The sequence below is a fragment of the Mustela nivalis genome (genome assembly GCF_964662115.1).
Source record: "Mustela nivalis genome assembly, chromosome: 7".
NCBI classification, from domain to species: Eukaryota; Metazoa; Chordata; class Mammalia; order Carnivora; family Mustelidae; genus Mustela; species Mustela nivalis.
Genome location: NC_139026.1, coordinates 106,676,812 through 106,700,555, shown reverse-complemented (window position 1 = coordinate 106,700,555; position 23,744 = coordinate 106,676,812). Strand labels below are relative to the sequence as shown.

Below are 23,744 nucleotides of genomic sequence, written 5' to 3'. Positions count from 1 at the left end.
ATGGAAATAATCCAGCTCTCAAACATTTCCAGGAACATTTCCCAGATTTCCGAAGTCATTCTAGCCGCTTAGTAACTGCTACAGTCGGAAAGGTCATAGATCAAACTTAAATCCCTCCTAGAGCTTCTGAGCTAATTGCCCCCTTACTCAGGACTCGGTGGAGATGGAGGGCAGCTGGTACCCCCCACACACTGCACGCCCGCTGAGCCCTTGAAAGCAGCTACTAAATCACCCCGATCCCCCCCCCCAATTTCTCCTGCAGCAGGCAGTTGGGAAATCGAAAGCACAAAAGGCATCTTGGGGATCCGCTGGAATCTCTGTAATCATCCCGGCTTCAATGGAGGTTTTCTCCATACATCCAGGGGCTCAGCCATCTACTCTGAGTGGACAGAGTCAAAAGAAGTTGGGGGGGCGGGTGGGCAAGCAGGTGTCAAACTGCAGAGGGCGCAGGAGGGGCACGGATCAAAGCACCGAGTACTAAGATGCATAGAATGTCAGGGTTCCCGTCGCAGCCCATTTCAAGCTACCAGCAATCAGCCCTCACTGAGAAGAAATTGTGAAGCTGATGTTTCTGCACAGGGTGTCCTGATTTTCTGATCTTTTCCAGGACTGTCTGCACAGGCGATGGGAGCTGATGTCTCCTTAGGCTCTGTCCCCCCACCTCTCTCCTGCCTGAGACTTCAGGGGCACAGTCCACTTCAAATGCATCTTTAAAAAAAAAAAAAAGATTTTATTTATTTATTTGAGAGAAAGAGAGTAGTGGGGGTAGGAGGCTAATGGAGAAGCACAATCCCCATAGAGCAGGGAGTCCGTTGCTGGACTCAAACCCACGATCCTGGGATCATGACCTAAACCACTGAGCCACCTAGGTGCCCCCTTAAATGCATCTTAGTACTTGGGGAAAACATGCTGTGACCAAACCTCAGGGTTTCATAGGTGGCCTGCCTGTTATCCATGCGCATGGTCCTCCCCTCCTCCGCACAGCTCTAGGCAGACCCTCTGGTGGGACCAGGACAGTGAGGCGGGCAAATGGCTCCTTTTGGTGGGAACAAAGATGCTGCTTTGCAGGACCCCTTTCAGCACTGCACGTGCTCAAGACTAAGGATTTAAAGCACAAGAACCAGAGCAGTCTGGAAAGGGCATCTTCCCTGTGCTGCACGCCTTTGTTACCTACTTCTTGGACACAGTGCAGGGGGCCTTTGCAACAACCCCACCCCTTCTCCAACTGGCCTCTTATTGTGGTGGATAAGAATGCAAACTCCAAGGCCAGGCTGCCCACAGCACGAGCTACATGGCCACAGATACGTTTCTTAAGCTCTCTATGCCCTGCTTTCCCATCCGTAAGATGTTAGCTATAGTTATTATTTTTTTTAATTTCTTTTCAGCATAGCAATATTCATTGTTTTTGCACATTATTATTATTTTTTTTAAGATTTATTGTTTAGGGGCGCCTGGGTGGCTCAGTTGGTTAAGCGACTGCCTTCAGCTCGGGTCATGATCCCAGGGTCCTGGGATTGAATCCCGCATCAGGCTCCCTGCTCCATGGGGAGTCTGCTCCCTCTGACCTTCTCCCCTTTCATGCTCTCTCTCACTGTCTCCCTCTCAAATAAATAAATAAAATATTTAAAAATTAAAAAAAATTATTGTTTAGTCATCTCTACACCCAGCGTGGGTCTTGAACTCACAACCCCGAGATCAAGAGCCGCCTGCTCTGCTGACTGAGCCAGCCGGGTGCCCCTGATTATCATTCCTATTATGGAACTCAGGGGGCTTGCTCCCCTCCAGATCAGGAAGCCCGTCCATCAACCAGTGGCTGCCAAAGCTGGGTGGGACTCAGTGGTGTAATGTCACCCACCCAAGGTCACTGGGAAGGCCACTTGCCTCATCAGCCCACATAAAGGGGCAGGTATACGGAAGGAAGCGGCTTTGGGAGAGCCTTCTTACCACTCCGCTGCCTGCTGTCGCTTATGCAACAGCTCTATCCTGCCTCCTCTTCCCTCCAATTAGGTCCAATTTCCTTGTTCTCGCCTTAAGGGAGACAGGGAACAGCTGTCTTCTACCTCCATAAAATAACTCTTCCAGGTCTGGACAACTATTATTAAACATCCCCCTTCACACATCTCTTGCTCTATTACAAGATACATGAAAGGCCCCGATAATGGTTTGAGGTCTTTGTGAGATGGTTGCTGTTCACCCCAATTCCTCTAATAATTAGTGGTTGTAAACCACTTTGGAGATAAAAGGCATTTTATAAGAGCTAAGTCCTATTATGATTAGCTTTCCAATATTTCCTAGCTGATGTTGATGAGCACATGAAAGCCAAACACCGCCCCAGCGTGATATCGGGTGGTTAATTAGATGGAGTTCAAGGCGGCTGGTGTATATTAAAGAAACTGCTGCAAAATTTAACAACATTAAAAAAGTGCCTGCTTTCTTTCTAGCACAAACAAGCTCTTTTCAAAGGCTGTCAGGGTTGACGCCTGCGAGACAAGGGCCCAGTGAGGACCAAGAGCTCATCGACCCTCTGGGCCTGGAAGAGAAAGACACAGCGATGACACCTGACTTTGTATAAAGGTCCAGTGTCAGCAGGAGACTAGGGACCCTCTGGGCCTGGAAGAGAAAGACACAGCGATGACACCTGACTTTGTATAAAGGTCCAGTGTCAGCAGGAGACTAGGGACCCTGTCTCATTGTATCAGGTTTGGCTATCCTTCTGTGATATGAGCAAGTGAAGTAACGCCATCCCCACTTTGCAGACGAGGAAGCTGCAAAGTGAGTTTTAGAGGCGGACGGCAGCGCGTACAGCAGGACAAAGTTGAGACAGAAGTGATGGGGTGACACTGTTGATGCCCCGCCCACATCCCCTGGGATATTTGTGCCCTTCCCCTCAGCGTCCGCACGCCTTTGCTTCTAACTCCCTGCACCTGTGCCTCTTAGAAGGCCGGCCCTTGGGCTGCAGCCCTGGCTTTGCCCACACAGACAGAGCCAGAAGGGCGCAGGTTCGCTGGTCACCTCGAAACAGTGGGAATCCAATGACAGACTGGAGGAGAGCGTGAAAGCCCAGCGGGGACAAACTCTGAGCTGTGATTTACAGCTTAGATCACTTCTGTGGGACCAAGCTGAGGCTAGAACGCCACCTGACACGGCCCTTGGCCACTTCTCTCTTGTCCTGCTTCCCACCCTTAACTACGTTGTCCTAGGAGCATTGCCTTAATACCATCAGCTTGCATGTGGGTCCCCCTCTCAGGATCTGCTTCTGGGGAACCCAGACTAAGATGACTCTCAACTCAGCATTCATGAGAACATTAAATACATTCTCCCAGGTCTCCTCAATTCCAAACCTTCCTTTCCAGACCTCCAACCTAAGATATCCATGGATCTCTGTGTCCCGCCTCCCCTCCATCCCGCGCCCCCGCCCCCGCCGCCACCAAGGCCCTTTACTCTCAGAGTCTCGGTTTTCCTTGGGATTGTGATGTCCTAACTGCTTCTAGAAAAACTAACCTCTGGGCTCTCCATGCGTCCATGGAAAGCCCTGGACCAGGCAGATGGTGTGAGAGATACAAAGATATATTTAAGACTATCCCTTTCCTCAATGAATTTACAATTTTGCAGGAGGACAAGATACAAACACAGGAGGTAGGTGATGAGAGCCACGTGGGTGTACACGAAGAAAGTTGCCTGAACAAGCAACTCTGAGAATGGTCCCCCAAAACAAGGCGACTGTCCACAGTGCTTCACGCCACCCAATTCTGGCTTTTTCATTTCATCTTACATGTTCAAGCAAACAGAGGTCAGCTCTGGCAGAGATAATCCGAATGAGTAGGTAACTCAAAAGAGCTCAGCTTGCATTTAACTCTGGTCTGCATTATTTTTTTTAAATAGTACTTCCTTGGGGAACAGCTTCAGAGAGGTCAAGTAATTTGTCTCAGGAAAACAGCTAATTAGCGACAGAGTGTAAATTCAATCTTAAGCCTGCCTGACTCTTTAAAACCTCAGTTTCTCTACCTGTGAAATGGGACCAATGATTCCCATCTTACCGAATTGTGATAAGAATTAAAAAAAAAATAATATACAGAGGGTAAAAAAAATCCGATATAATAAGCAGGATGTAGTAGGTGATAAGTATTATTACTTATTATTACTTATAAGTATATAAGTATTATTCCCAGAGGTAATGTTATTGAACCTCAGGGTATGAATATTTTTATATGCATATTTTTAAAATTTTTTTATTTTTTAAAGATTTTATTTTTTAATTTGACAGACAAAGATTACAAGTAGGCAGAGAGGCAGGCAGAGAGAGAGGAAGGGAAGCAGGCTCCCTGCTGAGCAGAGAGCCCAATGTGGGGCTCGATCCCAGGACCCTGAGAGCATGACCTGAACCGAAGGCAGAGACTTTAACCCACTGAGCCACCCAGGCGCCCCATATGTATATTTTAAAGGCTCTTAATACAGACTACCAAACTGCTTTCCAATAAATAAACAAATAAATAAACCCCTCAAAACTTCAAACACAGTTAAGCAAGGCATGACAGCATCACCAAGGGGACCTGACCATGCCTCCTTTCGACTTTTAGGATAAATCTGACATCGGCACAATAACCACCACCTCTTTACAGACCTCTTCTCCCACCTTCCTCACTGCATTTGCTGCCCTCAAATGATTTCCTATCCTCTCAGCAGCGTAATGCCTCAGCATCTTCAAACATATATTTACTTGCCTGGCATGCCCCTCCCCTTGTCTACGCTAAGTCCCACGAACCCTGAAGAGTTCCATTTAAGGGTCACCTTCTCTGAGCATTCACCTTGACCTCGGCACAGCCTTTAATGCTTACATGCTCTTCCTCAGGGCTCCCAGAGCCTCCTAGACTCAGCCTGCTGCAGGAATTAGTCATGTAGAGATTCGCTTGTCAGTGCTCCTCCGTCCCTCTCTTTCTCTCTCTCAACCTCTCTCTCTGTCTCTCACCACCTGCAGATGCCTTGGAAAGAATGGATCACATCTCATTCCCTGCACTTAGCAAAATCTCTGGCTCACTGGCAAAGCTAAATGGAAGAACATCTACAAAGAATAATTAAAAAAAAAAAAAAGTGAGCCTGTGTTCTCGTTTCTGATTTAAACGATAGCAGATAAGAAAACCAAGGGCCACGGTGCCATGTATCTTCTACCATAGTCCAAGAGCTAAATTCAAACATTCTCTCCCCGGTCACAGTCCTGCAGGAATCATGATGAGTTTGGATAGCATAGTCTTATCATGAATTTAATGGCTGGTAGAAAAGGAAAGGGGAAAAGAAGGACAACGAGGACTCCGAACTGCAGAGATAAGCCTACCTTGCAGCTTGGCCAACGGTCCCTAACCTTGCCTCCTCACACCTCTGCCTGAGTTCTTTCTCTGCTACCCATTCTTGCTCGGTCTCAAGCTTCTCTATCAAGAGGCTGGCAGGAACCACAGTGTCCTAAAAGGTTCTGAGCAGGCATCAAAAAATCGGATTCAAGTGCTGGGAAAATGGGTTCATTTCTCTGAAAAGGTACAAATAACCGTTTCTTACCCATTCCAACGGAGGAAGGTCAGATGAAACACGAGATGTGAAAGTGAATTCCAATGCTATATACAAATACAAATATATCCTTATCATTGTGAGGGGAGAGGTCAGAGAGCAGAGGAAGGACAACAGAAGACAGCGGGCATGCTCCATGGGGGCATCGGCTCCTGCGAGTGACTGTGGAACAGCAAACCACACACACAGACCACCAAAGGTTCCAGGCTTTTCTGCCCTATGCAAAAGAGCTAGAACAAGTGACAAACTTTCTCCTGCAGAGGCCTTGCTCAAACAAATGTAAGTGATATCTACTTATTTCACCAATTTCCTCAATGTCGGAGAACTGACCTCTGTCATCTAGGTTTTAAGGAATGGGGTACCCCGGGCGCCTGTGTGGCTCAGTTGGTTAAGCGGCTGCCTTCGGCTCAGGTCATGATCCTGGAGTCCCGGGATGGAGTCCTGCATCGGGCTCCCAGCTCCATGGGGAGTCTGCTTCTCCCTCTGACCTCTCCCTCTCATGCTTTCTCTCACTCTCATTCTCTCTCTCTCAAGTAGAAGAATAAAATCTTAAATAAAAAAGAAATGGGGTACCCATATCCCTGATGAGTATGGATGTAAAAATTCTCAACAAAATACTAGCAAAGCAAATTCAGTCCTGTTAAAAGGATCAGACACCATGATCAAGTGGGATTCATCTCTAGGTTGCACAGATGGTTCAACATATGCAAATCAATGAATATGATACACCACATCAATGAAATGAATTATTATAAAATCATATGATCACCTCAATGGATGCAGAAAAAGCATTTGACAAAATTCAACATCCATTCATGATAAAAACTCTCAAAAAATTGGGTATAAAAAAAGCACCTCAACATAATAGAGGCCATATATGAAAAGCCCACAGTTGACATCATACTGGCTGGTGGAGGGTTGAGAGCTTTTCCTCTAAGATCAGGAACAAGACAGGGAGACCATCCTCACCACTCCTACTCAACACAGCACCAGAAGTTCCAGCCACAGCCATCAGGCACAAAAAACAGGTAAAGGGGATCCAAACCAGAGAGGAAGAAGTAAAATCATCTGTGTGTTGATAACATGATTTTACATACAGAAAATCCTAAAGAGTCCACCAAAAAACTGTTAGATGGGACCAAAAAATTCAGTAAAGTCGCAGGATACAAAACAATACACAAAATCCGTAGTACATTTATACACCAACAACACAACTCTTGAGGGTGTTACGCTGAGTGAAATCCATCAGAGGAAGACAAATACTGTATGATCTCTCTTATAGGTGGAATCTAAAAAAATAGAATTCATAGAAGCAGAGAACAGACTGGTGGCTGCCAGATATGGGGAACGGGGGTGGGGGAGGGGACATGGGTGAAGGAGGTCAAAAATCACAAATGTCTAGTTATGCGATGAACAAATCCTGGGGATGTGACGTACAAATGTAATGTACAATATTGCGTATTTAAAAGTGGGTGAGTGAGCGGACCTACAAGTTCTTGTAACTCTGTGCTGTGATAGGTGTGAACAAAACTAAGTGTGCTAATCATTTTTCAGTTATACATATAGGACATCATTCTATTGTACGCCTTAAACTTATGCGATGTTATATGTTCATTAACGTATATTCAAGAAAGCTGGAATTAAAAAAAAGACAAAAGAAACTGTCCCCAAGAAGACATGGGAGAAACGGCCTATCTGAAGACTCGGGTTTTCTAATCCGAGCACTTGCCGATGATTCCCACAGATACTAAAAACAGGAGCAGCGGAACCACCCCAGGCCTGAATCCACGGGCCGGGGATGCAGTCTTCCCACCTTTGGTTTTTCTCACTCACCTCGCGGGTCCTGACCCGGCAGAGGATGTGTGACTCCTCACGTCTGGAGGGCACTCACTACTGGAAATCTGAATTCCACCTGGAAACACACAGAGATGAATCACACCTTGTTTTCCACCAGGGGGCCACAGTAGAAGGGCAGGTTTTGTGCTAATTTGGGGAACATTGGAGGAAATGCCCCTCCCAGTAGAGCTGCCAGTAGAAAACAGGCCTAGTTCCATCTTTTTCCAGGTTTTAGAGAGGAAGAGAAGTGGAGAGGTAGCCATGGGAAGTGTGTTTAGCGGCCTGAGTCTGGACACTGTGTCCAGCCAGGGAAGGCAGAGCCTTGTACATGGGAAGGGGTAGCCTAGAGCTAACTAAATAGCCCCTCTCAAAGCCCGAGCTCTCAGCAGTGCTCTTGAAGCTCCTCTGTACCCAATCTACAGATGCCATCCGCACTGCCGAAGCTCCTCTTTGAAACACACATGCAGAGTTGCGACCAGTATCACCTAAGAAGGCAAGGCAGTAGTGTTGCCAAGGAAAGCCTAAGAGCCCCACCAGGAAAGCAAGCTGAGAGGTGCTGGAGGGAGAACGGGCTCTGGGACAAGGAGAGGGTAGGCGACCTTATCGAGTGCAGTATGGGGATGTTACGACTGTGGACCTGGAGAGGATATTTGCAGAAAGCACTGGCCACGGGCTAAATAGCACGGTCTGAGAGTGTGCTTAAAATCACTGAGGTAGCAGTGGTGATTCAATGGGGCTAGGATTATCTCTCACACCCTGCTGAGGCCCCGTCTCCACCTACAGCTGGATCTGGCAGACCCGATGTATCTGGCCAGTGAATTTGGCCTCTGTACAGCTCATACGCACAAGTCATCCAAAGCGAACGTTTCCTATTCTACGAGGGGTAATACGGCACTTGGGTGCTCCTTCCCTCATCCAATACATATTTACTATGTGCGGGTACGGTCTGAAGTGCCGAAAGGCAGCAGGAAGTCAAATCCAGCAAGCTTTTGACCTTGTGGAACTTACAGTCCAGTGGAGAGACACAACACATCCATAAACCTTGTAAGTACTTTCAGATAGTGACGAGCGCTGGAAGACGATACCCACCCGCCCCAAGTCACCTCTCCGTACCCCTCACGGACATCCCTGCCAAGGGTGCTGCGAGCACCCGGAGCTGGGAGGCTCCACCCTCTAGTGGTTTCCCAGGCAGCAGCCTTCGCAAAGTCTGCAAGTGGGAGAACAGGAGGGAAATGTTACCCCGTCTGCCCCCAGCTGCCGATACCTGGGAAGCTTAGGTCATATCTATTTAGAAACGAAAAATTACTTGAGCTATACACAGAGACATGGATAGTATTATTGCTAGATGGTAATCTTCAGAGAGAATTTATTTTTATTTTCTTCTGAATTTGCTAATGCTTTTATTATTACAAGGTATTAGTCTGGCAGTAATGGAAAAAAATCTTTTTAAATAAGAAGATTAGCCTCGCCAAATCAAATTAATAAGAAATACAATGGAGAGGGCGCCTGGGTGGCTCAGTCGGTTAAGCATCTGCCTTCGGCTCAGGCTATTGTCCCGGAGTCCTGGAATTGGGATCCAGCCCAGCGTTCTACTCAGTGGGGAGTCCGCTTCTTCCTCTGACCCTCCCCCTGTTCATGCTCACTCTCTCTCTTGCAATTGAATAAATAAAATCTTAAGAAAAGAAATATATTTGGACAGCTAGGCAGGGACCAGATCTCAGGGTGGTGAATAACATCTTACCACACCACTTTGTGGTTTATAAAGCAATTGCACCAAATTGTCTCTCAACCCTCACAAGACTTTCTCAAGGTTATGCAGAAAATAAACCTCAGTGCAGGAAAATACTTGACTGTTAGGTCCTTGACTCCTTGGCCAGGATGTTTTCTCATTATTCCACCTGCCCTTTGGTAACTGACCTCATTTCTCTTTATAGCTGAAGCCTCCAGAAAGCCTCCGAGCACCCCAGGTCCTAACTCCCTCTCTCTCTGCCTTCACCCTCCCCTAAAGGGACCACACTGACTTGTTCGTTCAAATGTGCGTTTACTGAGCCCCTGCCAGGTTCTGAGCACCGTACTAGGCGCTCAAGGTACTGTGGAGAATCAAAAAGGTCCCCCAGGGCTGGGAAGAGGCTTTAACTAATGAATGAGTATATGATACAAATGTAACCACAGTGAAATAAAAGTGAAGAGAGTTATGCAAAAAAATTAGCACCAAAGGGAATGGATTGGGACTGTGGCACGACTAGCCCTTAGCTCAGTAATAAGCAACACACTGTCACTGAGTCCCCAAGGCAAGTCAGGCAGACATTCTAGTTGGAAGCCAAGATGACAACAGCCCAAACCTCAGAAAAGGCATATTCTGGATGGAGAGGCAGTAGGCAAAGCCACGTGAAAAGTTAATTAAGGGCTTCATGCATGCTAACAGTAATGAAACAGTCCCTGAATCCTTCTCTGGGACAGAGAAGAGTTGACCTACTCCATCATCAGAGCTAGAGGTCATTCTCAGAAGTCTGGGAACAGGAGAGAAGAGCAGGGCCACACACAATGTGCATTTAACCATACAGGAGGGGGCTTCCCTGTCTGGGCGGCACGGGCTTGACCACGGGACTGCAGGACATTACAGGTGGAGAGGACTGGAGGGGGCCGGCCAGCAGGAAAGTCTTCTGCCCAGAAGGTGGGAACTGAGTGGCCTTGGAGAGGGAACGGGATTTGGGGTAATCTCATTTAGCAAGGACACCAGGATATCCGGGAACCTGGGGAACAGTCTGGGCCACTTTCTCTTCCAGACCAGGAAAACCAAACCTGGAGGCTGGTTTCCTGGCCTCTCACCTGTCTGGGAACTGGAGCGGGAAGGTCCCTCCAGCACGTCTAAGCATTTGAAGCGTCCCTCTAGTTGTGCTCAAAAGAGCCAGGAGCACTGCTGGCCACCCAAGGCTGAACATAAAGACTGATTTCAGCACCAGCCCGACTGGCAAATGAGCATGCCTGGCTAATTAGCACACCCCTGCATGGGGTTTTTCTACAATATATCCATACATGATGCTCAGAAGCTTCCAGGCGCTGGGAGGCACTGGGGACATAAGATTCACGCCAGGTTCTGTTCTCAGTTGCCGTTTGCTATCACAGCACCGCAGCAGGGATCTGGGCTCTGGGGAGTACCCTGCGCACACCAGCCACTGAAAGGTAACAGCAGCAATAAATATTTAATAATGGTAGCAAACTCTCATATGGGGCTCGAGAGTCCAGAAAGCCTTTTGTAACTACTGCTGCATGGATTTCGAAGGCTATGCTGCCTTATTTGTAGTAAGGACAGGCCATGCCTCCTGGACAAGACGTATCCCCCAGACACCTCTCCATGTGACACTGAGGCATCTTCAATGACATCCGCATCTCCAAGGCACTTTGGGCAGTGTGACGTAGGTAGCAGAGGGGAGTAGCAGAGTGTGGGTAGCAGAGGGGAGCCTTGGGCGAAAGTCCTGGGAAGCTGTGCTCATCCCGGATCTCGTTCTGTGCCTTCTCTGCTTGAGAAACCCAAGGCTGGGGCTTTAGATGGCCCTGGGTTCAAGTCCCAGCTCTGTCCCTCACGACCTGGGTGACCCTCAGCCAATTACCTGACTTCTCTGGGCCACCTGCTTGCTCCATTAAACATAGGTAATTGGGGTCTGTCTCATAGAGTTGTCCGGAAGATAGTAAGATACAGAGCACATGAAGGGCCTAGTACCGGGCCTGCCCTTACTTAGCGCTCAGTGAGTACGGATTCCATTCACTACGGAAGCTGCAAACCACAGGCGGCCCCTGAGCACCCAAAAGGTGGCCCGTCCCCCTCGAGAAGCATTAAGAATAACCTCTTGCAAGAAAAAAGGGATGTCGAACACCAGATTGACACATTCGTAGACTGACTATGTGTGAAACGATATTTGGGCTATAGCAGGTCAAATGAAATGTTAATAAAATTAAATTTTCCGCTGTTCCTTTTCCTTTTTCCTGATGCGGCTACGAGAATATCGACAAGCACACGTGGGGCCCATGTCCGATCCCTACAACACAGCACTGCTCTGGCCATGGGAGTTCCACAAAGGCCGAGGCTTTGCGGCTTCAGCTCACTGCTGTGTCCCCAGCATGTGGAACAGGGCCTGAGTCGATGAGGGAGCCTCCAAGTGTGTGAGGAGCTGAAGACCAGGCTCCAGGAGGTGAGGACAATCCTGAGGCAGTCTGGGGGCAGTGTGGGTTTCATACTGTTGAGTAACCTGAGTCTGGACAAAGTACTCACAATGTGTCCCCAAAACGGCCAGATTCAAACCAAGTGGGACAAGGGGCTTTGCCTCCCTGCGCCCTGGGCTCTGCGTCTCTTTTGAACTATGGGAACCACGAGCCTGCATCAATTTCTTTTTCCTGGCGTGTAGAGAGAAGAAATCCCAGGCCAGGAGGTTGAGCCCTAAATATCTTCTCAGTCTCGTCTCTACTCTTCTGTTCCCAAAGAGGCTCTCTGGCTGAGATTTCTCCATATTGCCCCAGTCAATAATTTGTTTGTTTAAGGGTCCGCTTTGATTTTACTTAGTTTTAGATGCTTTTCATCAGAAGCCAAAACCTTGCGATCTTTTTCCTTGATCTTGTAATGAAATTCCCTCAGAGATATTTAATTCTAGCTAGAGCCTCCCCTATGCCACAGATCCTTTAAAGAAAAAAGACATCTAAATAACAAACATCCTGCCATCTTCAAATAAAAATCTCCGAAGGCAAACGGGCTTGTCTCCCTTACATCTGCCTCCACTCTCTTGCCAACTATACCGACAAATTTCCTACATTTTGCTTCAAAAAAGGGAAGGTACTCAACATACCACAGCCTCTCGTGTTCCCACACATGCCCTGAAGGGACCCTGCCGCTCTGTGAACATTCTCGGCCGCTTTTATGTCAGTCAAACAAGCTTGTGTGATCTGCTTGGCTCTCACCTGTGGCCCGCTGAGTGAATTCTCCTCCTGACTTGGTCCCAGCCTCCCTATGTGGAGCTTTCTGGAATAGAGCCGGTGCTATTTCCATTCCCAACCCTGGCTCCAAGGGCTCATGAATTTTAACCTAAGAAAAGAGTAGTTTCCAGGCCAAACTGATTTCTTAGAGATGATCTCACCCACCTCTCCCCACCCTGGAGTGGAACGCCAACACTATTTTTGATCAGAAAGGATAAAAAAAGATTTACCAGACTCAACCATGTCGTTCCAAAGCAAGAGGAGGGCCTCAGCCAGGTACCAGGGGTAGAGCTGCCTTTTCGAAGCAGCAGACGCAGGGCGCAGAACACACTTCATCACCCACCCGTGTCTCAGCCACTTGTGGCTCTTGCCTTCCTGTCACCCAGCAGACCTGTGCTTGAGGAACACCAAGTTTTAAGCAAGCAGCAAGCAACAGGACAAGAAATCTGCTTTTATCCAAAGAGGGGTATGCTGTATTCCAAAGCCAAACAGATTTCACCTGGAGGTCCTCTTCAGCTGACACTCAGAGAGGGACCTCTTAGAGCAAGACGTGGCAGGTGCCAGGAATAAAAAGTGAACAGCCCATTACTCGAGCCCTCAGAAGCTCACAGTCTAATGGAGATAGATACATGTGACAAAGTTAAATGTTAAGGTTGAATGAGGAAAAGTAGTGTGTGTGTGTGTGTGTGTGTGTGTGTGTGTCCTGAAAAATGATGGGAAGAAATATACCCCAGTGTCATGTTATGTTAACATTAAGTGAGCACCTCTGCTTATCGGTTCTATGCGTAAATTTTCTCTTCTTCTTTACTATTTGTTATATTGTTGGATAGTTCTTTTTATAGCAAACATACATTGCTTATAAATACAGCATGTTTCTCAAGAAAAAACTTCAACAGATTATTATAAAGGACAACTATTTGGATGATAGGCTTTGTGGAGAACAGGGCACATCTATGGGTCCTGCAATATAGGCAGAATCAGGGAGTGCGGTAAGGGGAGACGACCTCAAGCAAAGGCGCAGCATGAAATGGGCCCCAGAGCTGGAGTGATGGAGAGGACGATTTGGGAAGACGTGAGTAAGAAGACAGTACGCATAGGTACTCACCTAGAGTGAGAAGTAGGGCTTGGGTGCTGGGGGGCCTCGAATGCCACACCAAGTAGACTCGGTGGCTTATGCTTTGTGTTCCTGTGGCCCTTCGTGTTGGTTGCTAGCATACCACTCATCACACGGCATTATCCTTGGTTGTAACCACGTCTTTCCCCCATGAAATTTTTAGCCCTCAGAGGTAGGGGATCATGGCTCATTCCTTCTGTAACCATAGTACCTAACATAAAACAACTAGCACATTAACAGGAGTCAACAGATAGATGCTTCCTGGGTGAACTGAATTCTAAGAGGATTACTCGATTTTGTAGGTTGTAAGGAGTGGGAGTCACCAAGAGATCCAGAACCGAATGTATTTCAGGCAGTTAATATGCGCCAAGCCCTCCGCTAGCTGCCAGACTACATTGTCTACACGGGTCCTACCTATAATCCTCTGCGGTTTTGTCCACCCTCGTTCACACACAAGGCTCAGAGAGGTGAAGTAACCTCCCTCAGGACAAACAGTCAGTGGCCAGTCTGAACAGAGTGTGGAGGACGGGGTCGAACAGAAACATCGCAGAAACAAGGAGACTACAGCAGCTCGAGGCTGCAGGGACCTGAGTTGACCCAGCTGCTCAGGGCGCAGAAGTGAGGAAGTGGGGCGGGGCACTCTGGAGGCGGTGCTCAGAACGGAAGGCTGACTCTTCCTTAGCTGCCTCATTTATTATTTCTGATGTCAACCCAGGGACACACAGCACCCACAGGGACTCCTCTGGTACCTGGGAGAGCTCTGGCCCATCAGAAGTAGGACTTGGGGAAAGAGCCCCTCCCCAGGCTATGCTCTGCCTTGGGGTCACGGTGAGGTGAGGGCCTTGGCACAGGAAGGGGCATGCCCTCTAGCAGGACATCCTATCCAGCGGATCCCAGAATTACTCCTGAGGCTAACAGCTTCGTTTTGACCGGCGCTATCCTGCGGATCCCAGAATTACTCCTGAGGCTAACAGCTTTGTTTTGACCGGCGCCCAGCGTTTTGGTGCCTCTCCGTCAACATTAAAACAGTAGCCACTGACCTAATGGTGCCCTGGGGTGGTGTCCATAGAAGGAAGTGACCTCCTTCCTTTTGAGGCATTCATTCCCAGAAAATAAAATGAAAGAGTTCTTACGCCCTTTGCTCGTTTCTGGGACAGTGGGCAATGTTACATCCCCACCAGAGCTGACAGTTGAAGACCAAGAATAACCGCAGGTCGGTTGCTCGCCTCTGTTTCCTCTTCTCTCTGCCCCAATCCAGGCACCCACATCCCCCCACCCCCCAGGTCAGGGCACTGCAGTCCCTTGATGGCTCTTGCCAGGCAGTGTGTGATTGCTTCTTTACCCTGAAGGCGACTGTACTCAGGTGACCTCCCTACTCCCACATTACTGGTCCTCCCTGGGTTGGCCATTGAGGACGATGCCTGGGAAATGCTCACACCAGATCCAGCCAAGTGATCCATGAGCCCATGTCTGGGGCGTCCCCCACCCCCTCAACCTCAGCTTCTGCGCGCCAGCCGGGAAAGTCAATGAGGACACCAAGTTCGCGGGCATTGTCAATGAACAATTTCCCCTGCTTACATTTGTGGACCGTAGGGCATGGATCCGTGTTCCGTTGTGCCGTGCCCATGAAGATGCCTTTGCATCTGCAGGAGCCTTGAGGTTGGTGGCTCTCCTTCCAGGGCGGTGGACTGAGAATGGTCCCCTGGGAGTTCTTCAGGAGTCATATGACTGCACTGAGGGCTCTGCAGTGGGATCAATGTCAAGGACCTTGGCAGACCCAGCCCGGAGCAGGAGCAATACCGTCCAGACTTCCAGCACTGGAAAACAACAGCTTTGCTCCCCTGTGAAGCCTCCATTATAGGGGCCACTGCTGGTGCGGGAAGAGGTGAGAGCAGAACGGATTCAGGGACCAGTTATAGGAATCCAAACGTGAGTGTCCAGGCCAGGTAGGAGGGTGCCCCTAAAACATTGCCCTGTCCCTCCTGCCTTAGCACCCCTCAGCGGCTCCCACACATGCAGAAGGAGATGCAAACTCGCTTCCTGGGCTTCTGGGGCCCTTTGCATTCCTAAGAAGCACAGAAGGGTGATTTCCTCAAGTAGGATGGACCAGCACAGAGGGGAGGGCATCTTTCTCAGGAACAGGAATCGGCCATGCCCAGGGATTCTGTGATGGGCTCCCTGAAGAATCTGTTCTACTCATCTTAGAAGGCCATTCTCTGTTCTCACCGTCCTGCCATCTGTCCTCCCTCCAGCCACGCCTTCTTGCTCTCACTCATTTTGCTGCCGTTTCTTAAAAACTCCTGGGAAGCCCAGGGGGCACAGTTGATTAAGTGGCCAACTCTTGATTTCAGCTCAGGTCATGATCTCAGGGTCCTGGGATCCATCCCCGCGTTGGGTTCCCTGCTCAGTAGGGGGTCTGCTTGAGGATTTCTCTCCCCCTTCCTTTGCCCCTCCCCCCCAAATAAATACATTAATTTAAAAAATTATTAAAAATTAAAAAATTTTAAAACCTCCTATGTTTCTTCCGTCTTACCAAATGTTATCAGCCCTTCAGGCAGTGTCTGGGTTTTCTAGAGCTGCCATAACAAATCCTCAAAAACTAGGTGTCTTAAAATAGCAGAAATGTATTCTTTCATGGTTCTGGAGGGTGGAAGTCCTAAATCTAGGTGTCCACATGCTGTGGCCTCTCCAAAGGCGCTGGGGAGAAATCAGTCCTTACTTCTTCTGGCTTCTGGTGGTTCCATAAGAACAGTCTGTGCCTCTTTACTCACATGGCCTTCTCTTCTCCGTGTCTGTCCTCTGTGGACCAAAAGGTCTATAGGGACACTTGTCACTGAATGGAGGGCTCCATGCATAGCCCAACACGATCTCATCTGGAGATCTGTGACTTAATTACACCTGCAAAACCCCTTCTTCTGATAGTGTCACATTCGTAGGCCTGGTAGGTTAGGAGGCGGACCTAGCTTTTCACCGTTCACCCCACTCGAGACAGTGATTCTCAACCCTCCTCTGGAGACACCTGTAAACTCTAGACACCCAGGCCTCAATCCAGAGATTCAGTCACCAATGATCCTGGGTGGGGTCAAGGCATGAAGTGTATTTGTGGGCTTTTGTGTTTCTTTTTGTTGAAGTTACCTGGTTTCTCTGGACCAGCTTGGGGAGAACTGCTGTTCCAAGTCCCGAGGACTCATAACATCTCACCCAAGCAGACACTAGGAGTGACACAGACCTTCCTGCTTTCTCCTCCAGGATTATTTCCATGTAGTCACAGATCAGACTGCCATCTACTGGTATTTTCATGCTGCACAAAAGTCAGAAACCTTAGAGACCTCCACACTCTCTGATCCATGCTGTTATAGAATAACCCTGTTCCTATAACGAATATTTGGAAACACCTTTCGTGTGGCCTGAGGTGACCCTCCCAGGTTGCACTAATGAAGCAGTCAAGGCCTACACCAGCTTACGATGAATAAGATTAGATTATTCACTTCATATAAGGAGTACACAGAAATTTAAAACAAAACAAAACAAAACAAAAAACAGAGGACAAGAGAATTAAAAAAAATATTTGGAGGAGAAATAACAAACCCACTTACCGGTTTGTATCTGAGGACAGCCCCAATTGAGGTATGGACAAAATGTCAGGTAAAATTACTAACGTGAAAGTAGATAGAACAAGGACGTATGTTATTCTTGTGAACGGGTTAAACTTGATACAGGGTCACAATAATTGATGATGTCAATACAGGACAGGGCAGTGATGAAGAATCATGGAAAACATTGTCTCCAATCTGGAAATCCCACCCAGAGGGAGGAGGCACACATTCAGTCTTGACCATTCCCTTCCCCCTGCTCATGCTCTCTCTTTTCCACTCTCTCTCTCTCCTCTCTCTCTCTCTCTGTCTCTCGCTCTCCCTCTCTCTCAAATAAATAAAATCTTTTTTTTAAAGAAAATGTTTGATACATCTCAAAGGGGAATATCAGAATTAAGAGTGAACAAGAAAGGCAACCCCAAAGCAAATCATTGTAATGTCTACTTTTTGTAAGACGTTTCTCATCATTGTCCCACAATTGCATATACATACATTAGATCTATTTTAAAAGCAGTTTCTAGAAAAGCAGGTTATTGACATGGTGACATGTCCCATGCCTCTGCTTATTTAATAACGTGTCGTCCTGCAACTGTGTGTGTTAGATGAAGTCCTAATCGCCTGTTACAAATCTGTGGGTGGTCTCCTTGCTTTTGCAGTAACTACATGTTGCACTGAGACTCTTGTCAGTTAAGTGTATGTTTGGAAATGCTCTAATCTAAAGAGAAGACACAGAGTGGGGAAATTAATCATTTCAAGATTTTGTCTTTATTTCACTGAGGCTTCTCTTCCTTGAAAACGAGTTCTTCAATCACTGGGCTTTGGGGATCACTTCCTTGAAAACTTCTCAGTATGACTATGTAGAAAAGTATTACTAATTTCTATTTAGTTGGGTTGAGTTTGCGGGGCGGGGCAGGTTGCCAGTGCTTCACTGATTGGGTTTTGCACTTGGAATCACGACCGGCACCCTCAGCCCACACACAGGAAATTCTCAGGGCATTTGTCAAAGTCACCCCACGGATTTACAGAACACCTTCTAGGGCTTCTGTACTCAAAGCACTGTGGTTTCTGGGCCTGCAGCAGCCCCTGGGAGTCTCTTGGAAATGCAGAATCTTAAGTCTTGAACTAGCTTTACTGGATCAGAAGGTGCATTTTTAACAAGACCCCTAGGTGATTCCCATGCACACTGAATGGGTTTATAAGCAGGCTTCTGGGGGTAGTACTGACCCTCCATCAGGAATACTGACCAAAGCCACCCTTCCTTGCTTCTCCAATGACGAAGCAGGCCCAAGGAGGCCGGTCAACTGTGTATTGTGCTCCTGTTCTTGTCATTAAGCTCCGGGACATGGGGTTCTGCTCTTGTATCTGCACACAGCCACCAGCACAGAGACGTACACACAGCTGTGGCCTTGGGAAGGGCCCTCATCTGTATTCCCTCAGAACTGAATTCTGCTTTTTACCCAGAAGACACCGGTCTTCCATTACACATCTGTAGATGCACAAGCAACAGATCCCTAGTGCTTGCGGGGCCTGAATTGCGACACCTCCGTTTTGAAAATTTCGCCAGCTGCATGGAGGACCCGTGTTTGAATGCAGAACAACTGGCTCCTTCCTCATTCCCTCTGCCAGGAGGCCGCTTTGGTCAGCCTCCCGCTCGGAGAGAGAGAGTGAAGCAAAGCAAAGCCCCTCGCTGCTCTGTGGTAACTACAGAGACGTTCGATGCTGTCCCATGCAAGCTGAGGGGAGAAGAAAAATCAAGGGCAGCAACAAAAGGCCAGGAAGGGAGCGTCCCTGCGACAAGAAGCCCCAGCAGGCAGATCCATCTGCTGACCTGTGACTTCAAAGGTCAGATTCAGGGGCGCCTGGGTGGCTCAGTCAGCTGAGCGGCTGACTGCTGGTTTTGCCTCAGGTTGTGATCTCAGGGTCTTGAGACGGAGCCCCACATCGGGCCCCACATCGGGGCCCCACACTCAGCATGGAGTCTGCCCGAGATTCTCGTGCTCGTTCGGCCCCTGCCTCTGCTCATGTATTTTCTCTCTAAATAAATAAAAGCTTCACAAATAAATAGATAAATATATGCCAGAGCCAATGACCTATGAACTACACCCTCCCGGCCCATCCCCCCACCTCAAATGTTAACCCACCCTCTCACTCACACCGCAACCCCTCCCCGCCAAGAATGGAGAAACCTGAGATGGGGGCAGCAAAAGAGAGAGGAGGCTTCCTTCAGGCGGCCTTTCAACTCTGACTGAGGCTCCCCACCAGGGGCCCCTGGGCTGCAGAGCTGCGGCCACTGTCAGCTTCCCCCCGAGCTGTGGGCAGGCGGATGGCTCCATATCTCTGCCCACAGTCTCTACTTCCGGGCCCTCACTTCCTCCCTTCATCGAGCAATGGTAAAGACTCAAGATGACTGGAAGCCACCCACCTTCTCACTCCGCTGCTGTGAGATTTTTTTCTTTTATCACATGGAGGCCCTCGCCCGACCCCTAATGCCGTTTCCACACCATACTGACCAGGTGGCCCAACGAGGCTCCTAGGACCAGGGTGCGGCTCGTTCCCCTTACTTCACACATCTGGCACGCCACCTCACCTTCAGAAGCAGCTCTGTACATGTCAGGGGGCCGGAAGAGCAAAAGGGGCAATGGAGCCGATGACAGCATGACCACAAAGGACGAGCCCTCACCTTTGTGAGGAGAACAAACATGCATTCTCATCACAAGCTTTCTTTGGGGCATGTCTCCAACTCGCCCCTTTTCAGAGCTGCTCCCTTACCGTTGTCAGGGTTGTCATCACCATGTCACCACTAATGGCAAGCTTAAAAGGTGAGAGGTATAGCTCTAAGTCACACTTTTAAAATTTGAGAGGCAGCATGAAATACCAGCTAAAGCATCAGGTTCTAGAGCCAGAAATTCTTGGGCTCAACTACTCGTGCTGTGAATCCTGGTGAAGCGACTCCACCCTGGCACTGTTTCCTTGTCTACGAAACACAAATAGGACCACCGCATCCTCGTGGGGTCCTGGTGAGCTAGGGCATGTAAGAGAACAACTGTGGAGCTCGTTTTCACTCCAGGTGTCCAAGCAGCTACCCAGGCTGTGCTAAGACAACCAGCGAGCAGAGCTCCTTCCTCTCTACTCTGCGGCGAAATGGCAGGGACACACAGGTGAGCCAACACGTCAGGAGCAAATGAAGCAGAATCACACCCACACAGACATCCAGACATCCGCCCTCTCCTTTTCTTCTTGAAAAAGACCACCCTTGGCTTTCATTTGCCAGTTTGAAGAGACGTGAGTACCTGAGTGATTTCTTCTTTCTTCTTTAGCCGCCGTTAGAAGGACTGCACGGTGGTGATGCTCGGTGGCCGTCAACACTCAGACTTTCTAGAAGACAGAAGTCGGGGGAGGGTGGGGAAACATTAGATGGGAACAGGCTAGTCCCAATGTCAGGGATCCTTACAGACAGCAGCCACTCAGTCCATACCCGTGGTTATTAGAACCCACTGTTTCCAGTCCTTTTGATAATTCAAAGATAGTTCGGAATTTTTCAGCATTATACACATTTAGTCATGGGCTGGAATGATGGGCTTACTCACTTCACCATTACCTATAATAAATGCCAAATGACTGAAAATGATGACCTGTGTCCATCGGTAGGGGCTTGGTTGAATTAATCAGGGTACATCCCTACAATGGAGCACTATGCCCCCATCAGAAAAAAAAAGAAAAAATCATAAAACACTCAACATACTCACAGGAAAGGAGTGCCAAGATAAACTAAGTGGGGGTTAAAAAAAAAAAAAAGCAAAGTTTAAAAAAGTGTATCATAGGAAAAAACAAGGTAGAGGTATCAGGTATATTTGTACTGACTTGTATTTGCAAAATGAAACTCTAGAAGGATGTATAAAACGAATTAAGCTGATTACTATCCCAGGAGGGGGAAGGGAAGGCAAATACAGCCCAAGATAAGATTTCACTAGATATCTTCCTGGAATGATTCTGTTTTTGAACTATGTAAACATATTGCCTGTTCATAAAAGGATATAAAAATACCGTGTAAAAAAAAATACACCAGCCGCTGTGAACAAAGGACATCCTCAGGCTACACATGGAAAGGCCTGCGGACCTCTGGTTTATAACTTCTGTACTGATGGGCCCTAAATTGAGGAAGGAGCAGCTGTTAGCAAAGGGAACGAGTTTTCCTAGGTCTGGAAACAACCCGGTTGTTGAGCGTCTGTTACTTGGGATTCCCTGTGAATGGCCCGGCAATGAGATGGTTGGATCCAGAAGCAACTCCTCTCCACAGGAAAGGGATACATCTTCTCTCAGGGTGAGGTGGGGCTCCCCCACTTTCCTTGATAGTTAAGGCTGCCTGGAACCCAAATGGTCTGGTTTTTCCCCTCCATTGGGACCTCTACCCAATTTGTCCTATAAAAAGGGAGAGTGATAGGAATATGGAAGTCGTCCCCTGGAGCACAGTATCCCAGTGTGTCCAGCCAGGCCCCAGGTCACACAGACTCCCCTGGAGAATGTCAGAGGAGAGAGAACAGAGGACACGTGCTTAGTACCAAGGGACACTCAATATTCATGCCTTCTGTATGTGCTTGTCTTGCCACCCTGAATGAGCTCACTTAGTGTTCTGGGTTAAATGGCGATCTCCAATAAAGACCTGGTGAAGTCCTCACCCCAGGACCTCAAATGGGAGCTCATTTGGAAACAGACATTGCAGATGTCACTAGCTAAGATGAGGTCATCTTGGAGTGTGGTAGGCCCCTAATCCAATAAGAAGGCAGTCATGTGGGGGCCGCCTGGGTGGCTCAGTTGGTTAAGCGTTTGCCTTTGGCTCAAGTCATGATCCCAGGGTCCTGGAATGAAGCCTGCTCGCTCTCTTTTGCCTGTCGCTCTCCCTGCTTATGTTCTCAATATCTCTCTCCTTATCAAATGAATGAATAAAATCTTTAAAAAGTCATGTGAAGATAAAGATACAGAGGGAGAAAGCCATGTGATGATGAAGGCAGAGCATGGCTTACGCGGCCACAAGGCACGAAATGCTGAAGATGGCTGAAAGACCCCCAGAAAGTGGGAAGAGGCAAGGAAGGATTCCCCTACAGACTGGGGAGGGAGCATGGCCTTAACAACACCTGGACTCTGGACTTGAATCCTCCAGAAGGGGGAGACGATCAATTTCTTCCATTTTTAATCGTTTGTGATACTTTGTTACGGCTGCCATGGGAATTGAATAGCTCCGGCCAGCTCACTGGCAGAGGTGATTGGGAGGTGGTTGGGAGGGCACAGAGGGCAACTCTGACCCAAAGGATGAAAACTCTGGGACCTGGACTGATGGAGTTCAATCATGTAGCTATGCAGTAAAAACTCAGCCAGTCAATCATTACAGAGCACTGACCTTATAAGGAACTTAGGAGAGAGAAAATGGTCCATGACTGCCCTTGGGGAGTTGAGAATGTGATGGCAGATTTAAGACACACATGAAACGTATAATATGCACAAATACATACACACATACACTATATATATATATATATATATATATATATATATATATATATTACATGTAATACAACATATTTCATGTGGCCAAAGAAGAATGAGCTCATCCCCCAGCCGATGCCACAGATGTCACCCCTAACTAAATTCCCACTGGATGGCCATCTGGCCTCAATCTTCTACTGTGTTTCATTTTAGCTGCTCCTGATAGGTGTGTCTGGAAGACCTGGGAAAGCAGTGGGATGTCAGGCTAGTAGTCAATTTCTAGAAGTTATCACCCCGTTCCTTGCTGAGACCAAACTCCTTGCCCATTGTGGATACCCACTGCTGTCCACGATCATTGTCTGCTACCCCTGGTCAAAGACTCTCCCACCAGTTTCTTCTCAGCCCCCTTCACCTGTTCAGACCCTATTCTACAGTTCTCCACAAACCAGACATGCAGGAAACTCAAAATCCAGGTAGGTTGGCAGGGCAGACTACAAGAGTTTTTAAGAGGGGCTCCAGAAAATCAGAGACACCCCCCCACCCAGCAGAAATACTGCATCATCATGCAGAACCTTTGCTTATTTGGCCCTGCCTTCTCGCAGGTTCCCACCACACCTGGCTAGAGGAACCTCTGATTCTTACCGCAAGCAAGCTGGGTGGCCCGTCACACACCTGGGGTTGGGGAGGCAGCAGTCCAGGCTTGAATGCTCCTGGAGATCTCTCTGAAGTCCAGGCCTCTGGGTCGGACAGCTGCTCCAGGAGGAAGAGACGTGGTCGTGCTGACTGCCAGGTGGACACCCAGGCAGGGCTCATGAGGAAAAGCTGTAAGTCAAGGCCACTCCACCCCTGACCAGCAGCCCGATGACTTGACTTGGGCTCCAGGCCAAGCTCCTGAGGGACAGCTGTGGTCCGGGCATGAACTGCAGATGGAACAGACAGGGGAAAGGTCTCCTCGCTCTGACTTCAAATAATTCATTACAGATATTCAGAGTAGAAAAGGCCTTTGAAGTCATTTAATTTATATCCTGTTGCTTTTCAAATAAATTTCCAGCTGGGATTTGGATCTGGTTTTGTAGCAGACACTGTGCTTAAGCAACATCCATTTCTCCCTTGTTCCTTTCCAACACAACTCTCATGGTGTTACCACTCACAGCAGGCGTCTGTATGCCCAGCCCATGGACCCTATGCCGTCCTACAAA

The 23,744-nt window shown here is 48.3% G+C and overlaps 1 protein-coding gene across 10 annotated transcripts in view; it reads right to left on the bottom strand.

Moving 5' to 3' along the window:
• CRACR2A (calcium release activated channel regulator 2A) overlaps positions 1–23,744 on the bottom strand; it is a 204,635-nt gene that overhangs the window by 96,295 nt on the left and 84,596 nt on the right. For 6 of the 10 annotated variants that reach the window (XR_014313624.1, XM_082737960.1, XM_082737958.1 and 3 more), the window contains one exon: positions 23,188–23,465. The gene's annotated coding sequence lies outside the window, so the exon portion shown is untranslated. Of the gene's footprint in view, positions 1–20,354; positions 20,440–23,187; positions 23,466–23,744 lie in introns of all 10 variants that reach the window. The other 4 variants (XM_082737962.1, XM_082737959.1, XM_082737957.1 and 1 more) reach the window with 2 other exon arrangements.